The 16,829-nt window shown below is 46.1% G+C and overlaps 1 pseudogene; it reads left to right on the plus strand.

The window, feature by feature from the left end:
* LOC149338179 (uncharacterized) overlaps positions 1-5,237 on the plus strand; it is a 19,451-nt pseudogene extending 14,214 nt beyond the window's left edge.
* The last annotated feature ends 11,592 nt before the right edge of the window (positions 5,238-16,829 follow it).

A 16,829-nucleotide genomic window follows, 5' to 3' on the forward strand; every position in this document is an offset into this window, starting at 1 on the left:
AGAGTTGGCAACGCTCAGTCACGAAACGGGTGGCGAGCGCAGCGGGACCACCTCTATGGCACAACACTGCCTCTGCCTCTGCCTGCCTCTGCCTGCCTGCCTCTGCCTCTGCCTCTGCCTGCCTGCCTGCCTCTGCCTCTGCCTGCCTGCCTGCCTCTGCCTGCCTCTGCCTGCCTCTGCCTGCCTCTGCCTGCCTGCCTCTGCTCTGCCTGCCTCTGCCTGCCTGCCTCTGCTGCCTCTGCCTTGCCTGCCTCTGCTTCTGCCTGCCTCTGCCTGCCTCTGCTGCCTGCCTCTGCCTGCCCTGCCTGCCTGCCTCTGCCTGCGCTCTGCCTGCCTGCCTCTGCTCTGCCTGCCTCTGCCTGCCTCTGCCTGCCTCTTCCTGCCTCTGCCTTACCTGCCTGTGCCTCTGCCTGCCTCTGCCTGCCTCTGCCTGCCTCTGCTTGCCTGCCTCTGCCTCTGCCTGCCTCTGCCTGCCTGCCTCTGCCTCTGCCTGCCTCTGCCTGCCTGCCTCTGCCTGCGTCTGCCTGCCTGCCTCTGCCTCTGCCTGCCTCTGCCTGCCTCTGCCTGCCTCTTCCTGCCTCTGCCTGCCTCTGCCTGCCTCTGCCTGCCTGCCTCTGCCTCTGCCCTGCCTCTGCCTGCCTCTGCCTGCCTCCGCCTGCCTCTGCCTGCCTGCCTCTGCCTCTGCCTGCCTCTGCCTCTGCCTGCCTCTGCCTGCATCTATCATAATAGATGCGTATGAACTTACGCTGGACATATTCAATTTTCGTGCAATAGGCAACACATGCTATTCCAGGCTACTGACGCGAACTCAAGACGCGGTCAGTGCATAGACATTCGTGCCGTCGAAATTTTTTTGTTAGTCTTGAGATAAGACCAATATGCCTTAATGCGCGTAACACAATTGAATTTACATGCAATATAAAATCAAGCCTTGAATCAACAACAAAACGAAGGTCTCGTACATGGGCCACACGAGAAATTTGACCCGCCAAAAGTGCATAATCAAACGTAACTGTGTCACGTTACCTAGTTAGAGACAAGACGGAAGTCTTCTTAATATTTAGATTTAAGCGATTCATCAAACATCAATTCTCGACGTTGTTTATGTCAGCTTGCAATTGGCGGCAGTCCTCAATGTCTCCAATATTACGGAATAATTTGAAATCATGTGCGAAGAGCAAAATTCTCGAGCTCTTGACTTGTAACGGCAGATCATTAACAAACACTAGAAACAACAGCGGTCCTAAGTTGGAGCCTTGAGGCACTCCGAAGAAGATAGAAATTCTTTGGACACAATGCGGAAAATCGGACCATGCTATGGCGGCTGCCAAGGTAGCTTTTGAGCCACCTGCAGTACATCGGGCAAAGTCCGTATTTTTCCATCTTCATCAGAAGTTCCTCATGGGAAACCATATCGAAGGCTTTAGTGATGTCAAAGTAGATTGCATCTGCCTGACCGCGATTAAGTACATGTGGCCAGTATAATCAAGAAAGCTGCATAAAATCGTTTCCACAGATTGACCTTTCAAAAAACCGTGCTGCAAATTGAGATCTTATGTTTGAATTATGAGCCCATGCGTTCGTACATACCCATTTCAAAAACTTTCGCAAAAGAACAAATCAGTGACACAGGTCTAAAGTTGTTTACATCACAAGCATCGGCAGATTTCAATACAGGAACAACTACTGACAACTTCCAATGACAACGAAGAAGACCAGTTCGCAACGATAAGTGTAACAAAAGCGCCAAAACAGGGCCAAAAATGTCAGCGCATCCTTTGATTACGAAGCTGGGAAGTTCATCAATTCCTGTTGAAAGTTTTCGCTTAAGTTTCTGAATCGCCGAAAGAACCTCATACTCGGTGACAATATCATACGCTAAACAGTCAGCGCTGTCTTCAAAAGTGATAACAGCAGCTGTATTACCATGCCACACAAAACAAGAGCTGAAGTGATCAGCAAGAGCTTGGCACACATCTTGATGTTTAAAACAAATGCCATCGCGCGTCTTTATCACAGTAGCACTAACCTTATCATTTCTTTGCTTGCACACAAAATCCCAAACACTGCTTTGTTCTTTTTTAAAGTTCTGTTCAAGAAGTTTGTAGTCATCATCATCAGCCTGACTACACCCACTGCAGGGCAAAGGCCTCTCCCATGTCTCCCCAATTAACCCTGTCCTTCGACAGCTGCGGCCCACTGTATCCCCGCCAACTTCTTAATCTCATCCCTCCACCTAACTTTCTGCCGTCCCCTGCTACGTTTGCTTTCTCTTGAAATCCACTCCGTTACCCTTAAGGACCAGCGGTTATCTTGCCTTCGCATTACATGCCCTGCCCAAGCCCACTTCTTCCTCTTGATTTCAACTAAGATGTCATTAACCCGCCTTTGTTCCCTCACCCTCTCGGCCCTCTTCGATCTCTTAACGTTACACCTATCATTTTCTTTTCCATAGCTCGCTGCGTTGTTATTAACTTAAGCTGAACCCTCTTTGTTAGCCTCCACGTTTTTGCCCATAGGTGAGTACCGGTAGGATACAGCTGTTCTATTCTTTTCTCTTCAGGGATATTCGTAAGCTACTATTCATGATCTGAGAGAACCTGCCATATGCGCTCCACCCCATTCTTATTCTTCTAGTTATTTCCCTCTCATGATCCGGATCTGCGGTCACTACCTGCCCTAAGTACACGTATTCTCTTACTATTTCCAGCACCTCGCTACCAATTGTGAACTGCTGTTCCCTTGCTAGGTGCGTGAACATTACTTTGGTTTTCTGCATGTTAATTCCGAGCCCCATCGTTCTGCTCTGCCTGTCTAGCTGATTGATCATGCTTTGCAGTTCTTGTCCTGAGTGGCTTAGCAAGGCAATGTTATCAGCGAATCGCAAATTACTCAGGTATTCTTCATTAACTCTTATCCCCAAATGTTCCCATTCCAGTCCCCGGAATACCTCATGTAAGCAGGCAGTGAAGAGCATTGGCGAGATCGTGTCTCCCTGCCTGACACCTTTCCGTATTGGAATTTTATTGCTGACTTTATGGAGACCTATATTAGCTGTGCAATCGTTATAAATATCTTCCAATATTTTCACATAACACTCTTCTACACCCTGATTCCGCAATGCCTGCATGACAGCTGAGGTTTCCACTGAGTCAAATGCTTTCTTGTAATCAATGAATGCTATATATAGGGGTTGATTATATTCTGCGCATTTCTCTATCACCTGATTGATAGTGTCAATGTGGTCTATTGTCGAGTATCCTTTACGAAAGCCTGCCTGATCATTAGGTTGAATAAAGTCCAAGGTTTTCCTTACTCTATTAGCGATTACCTTAGTAAATACCTTGTAGGCAACGGACAATAAGCTGATTGGTCTTTAATTCTTCAAGTACTTGACGTCTCCATTCTTATGAATTAAGATGATGTTAGCGTTCTTCCAAGCTTCTGATACTCTCGAGGTCACAAGGCATTGCGTATACAGGGTGGCTAGTTTTTGTAGCACAATCTCTCCTCCGTCCTTCAACAAATCTGCTGTTACCTGATCCTCACCAGCTGCTTTCCCTCTTTGCAAGTTTGTGGTACTTGGCTTCATCACGTGCAATCAGTTTTTTCACAATTTTTCTCAGCAGTGAATATCTTTGGTACCAATATTCACTTTGTGATTTCACGTAGAGTTTGGGATACCTCTGCTTTTTCTTCAAGTAATGTCTCAAATAACGCGAAAATCAGCATGGAAATCTACACTTCTTCGATTTACGTCGAAGTATACATTTTTCCATTACATCCTGTGCAATTGATGTAAGTAGCTGAACGCCTGTGCTTACAGCCTCAATCTCAAGCAATTCTGACCAGTCGTAGGCCAGAAGATCATTGTACAGCTTGAGGTAATTGCCATACGCGTCTCTAAATTTTTCTGGCACCATCTCACGTACTGGACGAAAAGACAAGAAGAACGACAGGGTATATTTGTCTACCAGAACAAGAGGATCGCGTACTGCTTGCACGCCAAAAAGAAGGACATTAGACAGAATTAGGTCTAGAATGTTTCCAGCACAGTTCTTAATTGCATTATATTGATGTAAACCATTGAAATTACTAAAATCAATTAAACATTCAGCTTTTTGTCGAGTTGCTGTGCAGTCACTAGTGAGCAAACCAGTGGACCAATCGACTTAGGAAGATTAAAGTCCCCGTAAATGTGAACCTTGTACTTCTAAAAATCGATTTTTTCCCCAATATCCAAAAAAGGATCGGTAAAAACGTTAGGAGCAGATTTTGATGGAAAATAGTAACAGCCGACTAGGTAGTGCGATTTAATTGTCACACGTTGGAATTTCCAACCACACACATTCTTGGCATGTGTCCAGGTCTGGTCTCCTAAATGCACCGAACGGCAGGCCATCAGAACTCCACCCCGTATTTAATCTTGCCAGAATACACCTTATCGGCCCTGAAGACAGCGTACTCATCTGTGAAATAAGACGCACCTGAACATAATGAGTTTAGCCACGTTTCCGTCAGGCACATAATATCATACTCACAATCGCATGCATTCGTGAAGAGAGCTTCCCTTTAAGAGAGCTTCCCTTTAAGGGAAGAGAGCTTCCCTTTAATACAGCTTAATATCCTGTGCCATTTTCGGATGTAGTTATAGCACCGTTAGGGTCATCAATGTGCCGTGAGGACCACAGCTTTCCTTAAAAAAGGGCGAAATACGCAACCATCTGGCCACACTTCCGGTTTGCTCACAAGTTCACATAAATGCTCCTCCAGGGAAACGTGGAACGAGCAATATGTATTGTACTTCGTTTTCAGATTTGTGCAAGTAACAACCTTGTCACCTACTGTGTCCGCCAAAAGTTCCTGTATGTCCGACGCCGTTGTTGTCGGGTCCAGGCGAGAAACAAATAAGCTTTTCTTCGCCGGCAGTTTGGACGCTACTTTAAGCATGGACTGCATAGCTGTGCCAAACGTTGCTCGAGGCCGAGGTGGTTGGCTCACCGCTTTCGACGGGCGTGGCAGACGAGTACTCTGGTCCTGAGCAGGAGGCTTCGATGGAACGGCCGACACTCCAGCAGGCAGATTTGCCGCCACGGCTGAAGCGTCGCTGCGAGATTCTGAGCAGTCAGAATGCGAGCACTCACTTTGGCTGGCGGTACGAACAGATGCACTCAGGCCACTCAAAGCTTCACGCAGGAGCACGTTTTCTGCACGAAGCTGTTGCACCTCATCAGTGAACGCATCCATTCGACTAGCCATTTTTTGTAGCATTAAAATAACACTCGGGGATGCACTGAAGGAATCTGAGTCTTGAAAATCCAGGGAAGAGCGCTGCACTGGGGGGGGGGGGGGGGGCGTTTCCGTGTCGCCGGCTCCGCCGATAAGCTCTGCCTCCGAAGGATCACGCCGCTTCACGCAATGAACACATTTGTACTTGCCGGCCCCGGATTCCATGAGGATGTTGTATTCCTCGGCCTGTATGTTGATGCATTTGCAGTGAAAACGCCGATTGCAAGACGCGCACGGCAAAAAATTGCTGCCTACCATGAATGGCTGAGAGCAGCGCGCACATGCGTCCGCATCGGCGCCATGTTGATCGTTGAAGGGATGAAACAAAGAATATTCCTGCTGTGGTGGCTGTCTATGTTGTTCATATCATGTCTCGTGCGTTAGCGTTGTAGAACATAATGAAACGCACACCTTGTGGCTAGGCCAAATCGCAACCTTTTGCTCGGCAGCAAAGTGTTTCAGCCAGTGCTGTGCTGCAGTGAGTCGTAACGTCTTTTATTAGAGTAATCTTTGGGAAGGTCTTAGTTTCCCAAAGGCATCATGGATAGCTAGCTGTAGGGGTCAAGAAACTGTTCGTGAGAGTGGTTAATTTTAGCGAATTTTGGGAAACAATTCAGTGAAATATTTTTATTTGTTTATTATTTTTTTTCTTAGCGCACTTATCTGTACTTAAGTGTTTGCTTGCGCTCATCAGCTTAGCCAAATAAATTGAAGCTTTCTCAGCTGCTGAAGTTTATATCAGCCTCTTTGGCCTAGTATGCAGTGCAATTACTTGTACAATTTGCTTCCAGGACTGCATTCTGTTTTGCAAAAGTGTAGCTTTAATGTTGTATGCACATAGTCAGCATGCTGATACACTGTTTCCATTTGGAGGCTTGTTGTTTTAAAATGTAGTTAGTGCTAAATGAGCTCTTGCAATCAATATCAGAAGACTGCTCCCGCTGCAGGGCCTATTTTAGCTGCGAGCTCAAGTGTGGAGCTGTTTGGCGCGGATGATGGAAAAGTAGGCTGCATTTGTGGAGTTTTACTTCAGTGCTTCATTAGAGCATTGTTGTGACCACTGCGAGGATAAATTATAGAGGCCCGTGAACTCTTGCGATGTCAGTGCACATTAAAGAACCCCTGGTGGTCGAAATTTCTGGTTCCCTTCACTACGGCGTCCCTCACAGCCTGAGTCGCTTTGGGGCATTAAACACCAATAAATCAAACCTAAAACAAACAAGAGGAGAAGATTTCGGTGCTGATTTGCACAGTAGGTATCTTAGAAGTAGTGGTAAAACTGGAGGAACCAAGGGAAAGGAAATGCCAGCTACTAACAAAGAGGATAAGGATAAGCAGTGGTTCAAGAAATACAAGCTAGAGAGAATAAATTAACTAGATTTCTGTATGTCAGCCCATGTATATTGTGCTAGGAACGCCTGCAGCTTTGTGCATAATATGCCTCATTACTGACGATAGACTGGCGAACTCACTCATGAGTTGACTCACTAGGGCTCACTGAGCGGCACATTCAAATCATGATCTGAGTCGCGAGTGAGTCGGGGCTCATGCTCACATAATGGTCTGTGTTTTCGCGATGACGGCATGAGCTTACTTTTTATTCTTTCCTTCTTTCGTGCCAGTAGCGTGGAGGAGTGATTGACTGCCGCGACCAAGCATGCTTGACGGTGCGGCAGCTTGGCGATGTCGGCGATGGACCGCAGAGGATTCTGTGGAAGCAAGGAGGACGGCGTTTTGCTCTTACCTCGTTGCTAGTTTAAACGGGTGCAGGGGCTGTAGCGAGCCGCATGGGATGAATCAGAAGCTTTGTCAGAGTTTCCCCATGCTGCTACACAGGGGGCGGGGGCCTTTTTTTTTGCGAGTCTCAGTCGGATCAGGGATGTGCCACTTAGACACTACACTGTGCCTAATGTGTCTTGAATTGAAACAGGTGAGGGAGCCCGAATGAGTCGTGAGGCAAACGTGCGAGTGAATCTAGATGATTGGTGAGTCGAAACGAGTGGGTGAGCCCAACTGAGTTGTCAACCCGGATGAGTCATCAGTTGAGTCAGTCCAAATGTGTTGTGCTGCTTAAATGAGTTGCGTTCATTAGTGAGTGAGCCCATAGGTTGGCTAAACATTTTTGCGTGTGACCATTCATCATTTCGCGGAAGTATGTGACTGACAGCGGCTGTGCAGTATCTTGTTGTTTGTGTTTACAAAAAATTGTGTTTACAGTTGTATTCTGCCAGGTGAGCAGGAGAGATAATTTTCTGGTGTATAGTGGCAGGCAGAGATGACACATGGCAGGGATATGCCATGTGTCTGTGACCCCGTACTTTGCAAAGACTAACTTATTTCAGCACTCTTTCTTTCCGCAAACCATCAATGACTGGAACAGCTTACCAGCTTCGTGTGTACGGTCTCTTGACCTGATAAGCGACCATTGTTAATTTGTTTTTAGTTTGTTTTGTTAGTTTCTTCTTCACTTCCATGCCATTTCGCGCTGCTCGTGTGCTGTTTGCACTATGCTATTATTGCTCAATTTATGGTCTGTTTCTGTATCCACTTCAGCTTGAGCCTCACGGCCTGCTGTATGCCATAAATAAATAAATAAAATAAAAATATTTGTAGGCCAGTAGGAGAGCCCTCTGTCCAGTAATGGATGCAAACGGGGCTGATAATCATAATCAACAGTTTAATTCAAATTCATGATGCGCACGCTTTTATCTATTTTTAAGTCTACATTGGCGGTAGGTATTTTATTGATGAGGAACGCTGGGCCGGGCTGCGGCAGTCAAAATCGGACAGAATGTTTACACGGCAGTTAATGACAGCGGTCTGGGTAGAGAGGGAACTTAAAAGCAGGCGCGTAACAGAAGGCCTGCAATAGGAAGCTCCAGGCCGCAGCTGATGCAAAGCCCGCTCTGACTCCAGAGGAGTTGGGTGCAGTCCGGGGTGAGTAGTCTATACTGTTTTCTAACATCCTCTCGCACAGTGGCTCAGAGGCACTGGTGTTCACCTGCCAAGCCCGTGGTCAATGGAGTTGATACCATGGTGCGTCAGAGGTCGCAAAGCAGACAGTTGGGCTAGTTGGTGTCAATTTACGGTGGAAAAAACAGCGCAAACTAAGACAGAAAACACAGAACAAGAGGGGAGACACTACAAGCGCTAATGAACAGTAGCGCTTGTAGTGTCTCCCCTCTTGTTCTGTGTTTTCTGTCTTAGTTTGCGCTGTTTTTTCCACCACGCGTCACTTGTCGCATCTTCTGGTGACAGGAAGCAAAAACGCTTGTGCACTGTCAGCACATCTCAACGGATTCCATGTTGTTAAACTTAATTCAGAATTTGATATGTTATCTGTTATGGATGGTGTGCGGCTCTGGGATTTGTTAGATCCTGCATATCATTCCGTATACCTTTCATGTAATGTAGTTGCGATCACAGTTGAGGTCTTTGAAGTCTAGTGGACTGAGAGAAGTTTTTCTCGGTGCTGGCTGCAATACTCCTTACGGCAGTTTTAGTAAAACCTAATTTATTTTCTCTGAACTGTGACTAGGGTCTCAGTTCAGAGAGGAACTTTACAGCTGCAGGATTTTCTTTTAGCCAATAGCAGCCAGTCTCACAAGTGAAAGAAAAATAAAACTGCATTTCAGTGTCCCCGCATGGGGGCGTGTGCCGCATGCAGACGTTGGTGAGTGGCGACACCACGGGGTACCCCGAGCATCCGCAGGGACATCCCCGCAGGGGGATGACGGTGAGCAATGCGCCACCACGGACCCGAGCACCCGCGCCTAGCCGTGCGTAGCATAACCGTGTCCGGGGAAAAGGGGATCCTGGTGGTTGAGTCGATGCCGAGCGTTTGGACCCTTAAAGGCCCCTCGGCGGAGGCAACACACAACTTTGGCCCCAGCTTCCTGTAGACGGCACCTCCGGCCTGACCCGACCGTGGGAAATCGGCAGTCGCCTTTTCTTGTCCTCCCCTTTATCTTCAACTTTCCTATTCCTTTCTCACAACTTTCCTGTATCCTCCTCCCTTCTTGTTTTTTTCCCTTTTTTTCCTGGCGGCGAGGGTTTATTTATTTCAGTATACTGCAAGCCAGAGTTGGCCCAAGCAGGAGGGGCATACAACTAAAAGAATTTCTAAAAGAGCATCAGCTACAACACCGCGAGTCAGTAAACAGGACAGGACACAAATCCAGAGTCATCAAACAAGATACTAGGAGCCATACAATAAGTTCTTTAGCTCCTTCTCAAAATTCCTAGACTTACATAGACCCGAAGGAAGACCATTCCACTCCGCGACAGTGTTCGGAAAAAAACTGTTCCTAAAACTACTAGTTCGTGCGAAAATTGGTGCTTATGACTGCTCATGTACATGACGTGTTCTCCTAGTGCTCGCCAGCTTCACACAATCAGGAAGATCTGCCTTCAGATTTCCAGACATGTAATTATGAAGCAGTACTAGACGGGTAACTTTTCTTCTTATTGCCAAGAACTGTAAATTACTCTTTCGAATTAATGCAGTCGGAGAGTCTATCCTTCTATATTCCCCATAAATAAAACGAACTGCTTTTCGCTGAACACGCTCCAGTTGAGCAATGTCTTTCTTGTTATGCGGGTCCCACACTGCTGCCGCATATTCAAGTCGGGACCTAACACAAGCCTTGTATGCAGTGATTCTGGTACTCACGGGAGAGTTTCTGAGTTTACTTTTATTAAAGCATAATTTCTTTACTGCTGATAAGCAGATGTCATCTATATGAGTGGAACAAGTAAGTTTGTTCGTGAGGGTTACTCCTAGGTACTTATAGCTTTCTACTTCTAAAATGGGATGATTGTGAAGTATATAACTGTGAAATCTGGACGCTTTTTTTCTTGTCATTCTTAATAATACGGTTTTGTTTGGGTTAATATCCATGCCTCAGCACTCACACCAGTCTGCAATTGCTAGTACAGTTTTTTAAAGTGACAAGTGGTCAGAATCACTTACTACCTCTTTAAAAATTATACAATCATCGGCAAACAGCCTCACCTCTACATCCTTTTCAACAATATCCACTAAGTCATTCACATAGATAAAAAATAACAGGGGTCCCAAGACACTGCCTTGAGGAACCCCTGAAGTCACATGGAGCATGTCTGAACAAGAGTCCTCGATTGCTACAAATTGCTGCCTATCTGTAAGATAGGCATGCACCCACTGAATTATAAAAGAGGGAAGTCCAATCGATTCAAGTTTAAACAATAATTTTCCGTGAGGCACCTTGTCAAATGCTTTACTAAAGTCAAAAAATAAGACGTCTGTCTGTCCGGAAGCATCCAGCACTCTTGAAAATTCATGCACTACAGATAAAAGTTGGGTAACAGTAGACATACCTCTCCTAAACCCATGTTGGTGGGCTGTCAAAATATTACGGTCCTCTAAAAATTTTACAATATAACAAAAAATAGCATGCTCTAACAACCTACAGCAATTGTTCGTCAAAGAAACAGGGCGATAATTGGTAACTAGTTGGCAGTCACCTTTCTTAAGAACAGGGACAACTCGAGCCTTACGCCAATCAGACGGTATAACACCTGTTGTCAAAGTCAAGTTGAACATATCAGTTAAGTATTGAGATATTTGTTCCGCGTGGCGTTTAAGAAATGAATTCGGAACACCATCGGGTCCGGAAGATTTTTTTGTGTTAAGTTTAAGTAACATTGCTAAAACTCCTTCGCGACTAATTATCAGTTCGTTACTACAAACAGAAGAATAATCATAACTACAAACACACTGAGGTTTAAAATCATGTAGCTTCGTGAAGACACTCTGGAAGTAATTGTTAAAATGTGTTGCAATCTCATTAGCGTCTGTTATAGTCACCTCCCCTACTGAAAAATCCGGTATGAATTTTAAACCGGAACCGCATACCGGGTTATTGTACAGGATTTGCGATACCGGATTACCGGAATATCCTGTACAAAACAGGACAGTCCTGTATAATACAGGATACTCCTGTATAATACAGGACTCTCCTGTTTTGTACAGGATACTCCGGTAATCCGGTATCGCAAATCCTGTAGAATAACCCTGTATGCGGTTCCGGTTTAAAATTCAGACCAGCATACAGGACAGTCATGTATTCTACAGGCTAGGCCCGTATTATGCAGGAGGGCCCTGTATCACAGAAAAAAGGCAGGAATAAAATGCTTCAATTATATCCCACTGTGACTAAATCTGCCCAAAAACTGGGGCCATAAGTGTACATGCCAAATGCTGCAATATACAGAGTCTCAGAAACTGGTAATCTGCGATTATCAGCGACTCGTATTGCAGTCGATGTGCAATTGTGTTATTTGCTCCCAGCTTTTACCAAGTATTCGTAGCTTGGTGAGTATTATAATGCATCAAAAACTCCAAAAGATGTTTATATTTTTCGCATGTCTTGAACCAGCTCACTGAGGTAATAATTTAACTCTTCGCGACGATCTACCGGCGCTGGGGTCTCTACAGGGTGCTGGCCAATAAAGTAGTCAAAAGCACCTGCAGAAAAGAAAATATGGTTGGTAGTACATAATGCCCCCAGCTTATCATTTAATTGGGCACTGACACACAACATAATGCATTGAGCACTGTGACATGCAACTTACGGCCAATGGCTTCTAGCTCTTCAGGGGTCATTGGCTTTCTACCCACTGTGGAGGCTTCTGACTTCAGGTAATGTAGAAGAACTTCTTGCTGGGCGAGTTGGTGCATAGCTTTCTTGGGATGGCGTTGCGCACACGAACAAACGTACACAGGAAGAGGCAGAAGACAGAAAGAGCGCAGGTTGCGATTGCAAGCTTGCCCTGTAGCGCTCCTTTCCAGAAGTTGTGGAGTCGTCCAAAGGCTGCGTCCTTGCAGAAACGCGAATCTTTGGGTGCCACCATAACTGCTGCCCACGTTGCCGGAGGAATAAAAATTCCATTCCCGAGGTGGACCTGTATGCAATAATTACAAATGCATACCCCAGTAGCACAAACCATGCTCTGAATTGCGGGCCCTCGTGGGCCCAGACAAGCCACAGACAAGCCAGGCATCTCAAGACGCCAGGCCCTGAGCATTGGCAATGCTCAGTATCGTGAATGCACCTCACGCCTTCCATATTTGAATCAATAATGTATTGCAAATCTGCGTCGTAACATTGTTAGTGTGTAAACAGGTTGCTCGGACGATTCCGGTGCTTGCGTGGTCATCCTCCATTATTTACGGCACATACCGCAGCATCGATGCGATGCGTGATGTTTTTTCAAGGTCTTGAGCCGCTCCCCCTCAGGACGCTTATCGCTGATTGCTCTCGCACGTATACACGATATGCCTCTGTAAAGAAAGAATACAAACCATAAAACTATTTTAAGTCGTGTTATCATGAAGGACAAGCAATTTCGGTATGTAGCTGAAAGAAAATTTTGAGCTATTTCGTCCCTCTACGCTGTGCAATCCACAAATTGCTAGTTAAAAAGACACTGGACAGTTAGAACGTTTCTGTTGACGCCGAGCATATAACCGAGACGGAGGCAGTAGTTAAAAAACAGGGTTTTTTGAAATGCGTACTTACGTCCTAGCAGCACGACGTCGCCGTCATAAAATCCGCCTTCACCGCCGTGGCCTCCACCGGTCAAATGTCTGTAAATGTCACGGTTCACCACTCACGTCTTTCGGAGCGAAGTCATTCAACACTGAGAGAAGGACGATAGGGTTCCATCATATTTGCACTGGACGTACGCATGGAAGGCGATGTCATCTTCAACCGTGGATTGATCAAGCAACACGATGAAAGGCACAAAAAACTGTATAACACTAATTCAACGAGGACTAGCGAGTGCCAGCGTGTTTTCGCAGCTACCTTCAACCCTTGACACTCAACCCAACCGCAGTAAAGAAAAACCTGTTCCAAACAAACGCGACCGGACACAGTGAACAACAACTAGAATCGGAGCCCCCTCTCCACTTCATGGAGCGTCGCGGAGAGTGTGGTAGGGAGGGCGGCTTAAAATGTTCGGTAGTGGAATCTCTGTAGAGTGAGTGCCTCCTCGCCATCTCGGGGAAGGGGGCTGGGAGGGACAGGACAGACACAAAGGAGACCTCGGGGAAGGAACAAAGGCAGACAGAAAAAAACAGGGTTGAGCAGGTTTTTTTTTTAGAGTGGACCCATGAAAAGCAGGGAAGGCGGTGGTGAGAGGAAAGAAAAAAACTTGAAAAAAAAAGTGCGCAAAAACAGGTTACTCGTGTGACGTTTCTACGGGAGTTTGTTTTTATTTTTTTCTCTCTAGCACTGTACCTTTTCACTACCTAACCTTTTCTTGTTCATCGATAGAAATGTTCTCGGCGATTTGTAATTAGTATCTCTTCCTGAAAGAGTGAAGGGTGGGGCCGCTCGCGATGGTGCTGGGACAAGTGGAGTTATCAATGGGCAATCACTTGACGAAGAAGAAGTGCAAAGAATTCCTGCACGAAAACCAAGAATTTTCTTTCTTCATTGATGCGTCGCTATAGACTGCCGCTAGCGAACAGCTGCTGCAATGAACGCGACAGTAACAAATCTTTTGGAGCCTCTGGCGCAGTCACCGGAGGCTCGCCATGTTTATCAGCCAGTCGTGAAGTTCTGCACTGTGAAATCCAGAGTAATCTGCGCAGGACTTAGGAAGGCTGCTGGCGGATGTATACTAGCCGTTTGCCCGCACACAGCTGCCCTGGCTTTGTCAGGGTGCGGCACGGGAAGCCAATATGGCGGTTGCCCGCAAGACCCCTTCATGCAGCCCCCGCCTTTCATGCACAAACTGCATGTTTTGCCACTGAGAATCTCACGCTTAGCCCTTTTCTTTTCCTAGCCCTTTCAACAAAACCGTGTGTGTGTTGATTATCGCACTTATGCGCACGGTGACCCCCCCGCCCTTCCCCTAAAAAACATCTGCTGGCGTACAACAGTCAATCTGCAGACCAAGCACCAAAACCGCAGCACATATCGCTCTGAATACAGGCTGGTATGTCCGGTTTGAGCTCCGTACCGGACTGGTCTGTCCGGTTTGAGCTTCGAACCCGGAATGGACTGTCCGGTATGAGCTCCGTATCGGAGCGGTCTGTCTGGTTTGGGATCGATACCGGACCGGTATGAACCGGTATAGCCATCAAACCGGACGGCTCTCACCGGTATCAGAGTGATGCCGGACCGGTATAAAACCGATATGTTCCGGTAAAATCCGGTTTGCCGCGATACCGGATTTTTCAATAGGGTCGTCAATTTTTATCTTCGTGATTTCGTGCCTGGAAGGATTCAAATGGCGCCAGAACTTTGATGCGTCCGACCACATGAACTCTTCAAGCCTGTTTTTGAAAAAGCTATTTCTGGCTTCTCTTACTTTGTCTGCCATCTTGCTTTTTAATGACTCAAAGAGTGGAGTTCCTGTCGTGTGCTGTTTCCTAAGTCTTTTAAGTTTCCGTTTAACATGAATTATCGCTCGATTAACCCAAGCATTTTCACAGCGTTTAACGACTTTCTTGAGCGGAACAAATTTGTCAATACAAAACTTGACTGCATTACAGAATTGTGTGCAACAACCCTCAACATCACTGGTAACAGAGCTAAGGTGACATTCCAAATAATCAAGAATCATGACATCATCAGCTGTGCTAAAATCTCTGAAGCTGATCATTTTAACGGTTTTATCGGTCTTATCACCAGTGAATTTCCCGCAAAAGCATATTAATTTGTGGTCGGAGATGCCACGCTCTACGTGAACAGTGCCATTACTGAACGACTGAGCGAGAACATCATATCTAAAATCAAATCATTAGACGAAGAGAGGCCATAGTTCAAGGCATTCCAGTTAACAGACGGCAAATTAAAGTCACCGGTAATAATTATATTCTTACCACGAAATTTCAGCAAAAATCGTATAGCTTGCTCAAAAACAAATCATCCGAGTCCGGCGCACGATAAACTGCACAAAGAACAAACGTGTACCCCCAAATAGAAACCTTCAAACACAAACTTTCATGTTCTTCTAACTGGTTGATTTCAAAGACATCGATACTGTTTTTTAGAATGATCGCTACTCCCCCACCACGGGAAGCCCTATCTCTTCTTTGCATTTTATATCCTGGTGGTATAATCTCAACATCTCTAATCATATCGTGAAACCAGGTTTCAGTTAGCACGCAGATGTGCGGATCATACTGCAACAACACGTGTTCAAGTTTATTCACCTTATTAACTATACTTCTAGCATTCAGAGAAATCATACGGAGCTGGTGTGACTTTCGTTGCTAGCTTTGGGAAAGCGCACTGCACAAATCAGGAACCAAACGGCGAGAGCCTGTCCTTTAATCTCACGTGTAAACTTTGCCATCAATTCGGAGCTTATCGTGTTTCAGTGACACCTTTTTCCCGGCTCCCTTATCTGCTTTAGCACTTTCCCACAGCTGCTTGCGTTTGCGCTGCCTGTCAGCGGTGTAATCATTCTGTAAACTTATTCCAGTTCCTTTCAGCTTCCTGGCATTTCGCAAAACTTCTTGTTTCTCTGCATAGTTGTGAAAACTTAAAATAACCGGCCTTCCCAACGAACCCTTTTCTAGTCTTTGAATTTTTGCAATAGAAGAACAGGTCACTCCCAATCTATGCTTGAAAACATCGTTGACTATTGCATTACGCAATTCAAGTTCAGATTCATTTTCGAGCTCTGAAATCCCAAAAACAACAAGGTTACATTTCCGATCACGGTCTTCAAAATTGGGAAATATTTCGTGCTGGTTCCTCAGGATATCTCTAACATTAGCTGTGAAAGCGTTTAGTTGCTCCGTCCCCGCCCCATTTGATTGCAACTCATTGATGCTTACTTCAAGGTTAATCAGGCGCCTACCAAAACCAGACACGATTTCTTCAGTGCGTTCAAGGCATGCTTTGATGTCTGCAATGTCAGCCCTAACGGCCTGTTGTCCATCAATAATTCTGAGATAAGTTTCCTCCAGTGGGGGACCAGGGTTTACCTCGATATCCCCGCACAACACCAGCATACAGGAACAGAAACAGTTGTAGGCAATATTCAAACACATGCGTGGGCACGGGAGGACTACAAGAAATCTATCGTCACTACGTAAGGAAGAGCAATAACTAACCTGCGCCACAAAGAAAAGACGCATGGTGAACGTTCGCCGCCGTGCGTCCTCTCCGCGCCCACTGACGATGTTTGCTGTCGATGCAGTCTTTATAGGCGTCGATCCTGATGACGTCTGCCATCCTGATGACGTATTCCAGCTTTGATTATGAATTGTAACTGTGTCGTCGCTGATAAGGGAATGGTTCCCAGCTTGCGTCCCGCTGAGGCCTAACAAGGGTGTGGTAGGCGTGATGTGAAGCCACGCTGATGCATTGCCCGAAAGCAGCAAAGCCTGCGCCACAAAGAAAAGACGCATGGTGAACGTTCGCCGCCGTGCGTCCTCTCCGCGCCCACTGTTAACCTTGCGAGGGTTAACCTTGTGTGACCAACTAACCTGCGTACAGTCATATTTGGTTATAGTTAAGGTGTACAGCTGGCGT

The sequence above is a fragment of the Amblyomma mixtum genome, chromosome 6 (assembly GCF_055824585.1).
Source record: "Amblyomma mixtum isolate Tamu chromosome 6, ASM5582458v1, whole genome shotgun sequence".
Lineage (NCBI taxonomy): Eukaryota > Metazoa > Arthropoda > Arachnida > Ixodida > Ixodidae > Amblyomma > Amblyomma mixtum.